This window comes from Seriola dumerili, unplaced genomic scaffold (assembly GCF_002260705.1).
Source record: "Seriola dumerili isolate Sdu_G_001 unplaced genomic scaffold, Sdu_1.0 BDQW01000226.1, whole genome shotgun sequence".
Lineage (NCBI taxonomy): Eukaryota > Metazoa > Chordata > Actinopteri > Carangiformes > Carangidae > Seriola > Seriola dumerili.
The window spans coordinates 4,510,817-4,513,368 of NW_019174481.1; positions in this window are offsets into that span (position 1 = coordinate 4,510,817).

The following is a 2,552-nucleotide window of genomic DNA, read 5'->3' on the forward strand; positions in this document are numbered from 1 at the left end:
AAGCAGAATGGCTTCCAACTTTTTTTCTTTCGCTGCTTTGGGCTTGACTTGAATAAAATGTGTTTTATGTTTGCTTGTATGTCTGTGTGAGTGTGTGCAGGTATGTGTGTTTGTGTTTGGGTGTGTGTGTGTGTGTGTGTGTGTGTGTGTGTGTGTGTGTGTGTGTGTGTGTGTGTCTGTGTCTGTGGTGCGTAGTTTGAATCCACACAACGTGGAAACTCCCTTGTCAAGGCATCAGCTATCTTTGAATATTCTGAATATGCAAAGTTACCAGAGTGAGTGGGAAGAGCCGGACAGAATGTACCATTACAATCTCTTAATAGTTTCATACTGGAAGATCATACTAACAAACTATGTGATTTACTTGTGTTTTTTTATTCATTTTCTTTTTCTTTTTTTTTTTACTTGTTTGAATTATTGTTTCTGTTGAATTAGACATTTAGATTAGTATGTTGTCTATCTGTGTCTGTGAATATGTCCCTTGTTTGATGCTAAACATTAGCTACATGAAGAATTTTGTTTATTTATGTTTGTTTTTTTTTTATCTAGTTTGTACATTGTAAAATAGAAACACTGAGGAGATATTGTAATGATTGCCATATTGCATTGCAATAAATGCCAAAACCCATCTATTTATGTAGGGTTTAATCTTGTTTGAACAGAATATTTGCATTGTAATGTGTTTAATGGACACTATATATTATAATTAGAGTGTCAAGTGGAGCCTGGAGCGCTTTATGTTTATCATTTCTGAGTTTGGCAGAAGAAATTGTCCTCTGTGAAAGTTGAGACTTAGTCAGAGGTGTCTGTAACAACGAAAACAACTCCTGAAGAACACCCAGCTGAAATACTGCTGGTGTAATCACACAGTGTTGGGTGTGTGTGTGTGTGTGTGTGTTTGTGTGTGGAAGAGAGGACAGACACAGGGAGAAGAAAGTAAAAGAAAAAAGCTATAGGGAGAAAGAGAGCTTGAATTAAAAGGAGAGAAAATTAAGAGTGGGCTGTCACTGTGAGCGTCAGTGTGGCATCATGTTTTTTGTCAGATAAATTGGGCTGAGTTTGCAGCGTAAACTTGTCGAATCAGCAAACATCTGTCTCCCACTACACTACCACATTTACACTTTCATTCACACACACACACACACACACACACACACACACACACACACACACACACACACACTAGGGAGTTGATTGGAGGAAGCCTTTGATACATAAAGGAAGAGAAGATGTGATCTGATTTTCTGGCAAAAATGTCAATGTTTTTCTAGCCTAATGAGAGATGCCTGCATACACACAAGTGAATGCACAAACACACACATACACACACACACACACACACATAGACACACTCACATACCACCCCCCTGCCTCACTCCCAATACATCCAAATCACACACAGCAAACAAAATGCTGATGGTGGTTAATGAGGCAGATGCCTCTGAGTAAGAGACAGAGGGGGGGAAGAGAGACAGAGGGAGAGAGTTGGCTTGGCCCGGGGCAATGAAACAGACAGCTTCTGTCAAATAATGAGACACTGACACCACATTTAGCAGGTAACCTTTTGTGATGATGCATCACACACTGAACTCTGAATGACATCTGTTCCTGTAGAAAATAACTTTGGGCGAACAGTGGATAAACTAAATATTGACTGTTTCAGACTTACCTGTGTGGTTTCTAGTCCTGCCAGCAGCATGACGCTATGGATGAGAATGTTGGTCAGTCCACCACTGCTGTCCAGACTGAAATATTTTAACAGCAATTGGATGAATTGACATTGGTCCCAAGAGGATGACTCCTACTGACTTTGGTGATCCACTGACTTGGCATGTAGCACCACCATGGGGTAACCTGTTTATTTTATTGTAATGTCTCAACAGCAATCGAATGCGATGACAAGCAATGCTATATATATTCCATATACTAATTAGCAAATGTTAGCATGCAAAACTAAGATGATGTATATTGTAAACACTGCTCTTGCTAAACATGTTAGCCTTGCCATCGTGACAGTTGGCATGACAACGTCACCACTTCCTATAGCCTCAAAGGGCCGCTAGTACGTAGACTCTTGAAAAGGTCCACATAAATACAAACAGACACAAATACACACCCTGTATTGTATCAGAGGAGTGTTTACTGAAGCTATGCCGTGCCAGGATTCAATAAATGGAAAAGTGCTCCTCTCTTTGATGCCCCTCCTTTTACAATTCTCTCAGCAGACAGCAACACATTTTTACATTCGGAAACTTGTGCTATAAACCTCGACTTAGTGTCAGAAATGGACAAGTTTTCTATTTGCATTCACTGCCACAGAGCGAGGCCTGTAGATGTTCCCAGTTGTGACAAAGGGGATCGATCATAGGGATAAAAAGGACACAGTTTAGGGCTGAATCCACATTGACTGATGGTAGACTGAGCAGTAGTAATTTTAACCCTAAAAGACACTCTTGTTATATTGAGGAGGGCAGATCAAATCAAATCTTTCTGTCTCCATGTCTCAGTGGGAGGCGATTGTGGGTTTTTGTCCCCAGATAAGGGCGGGTATA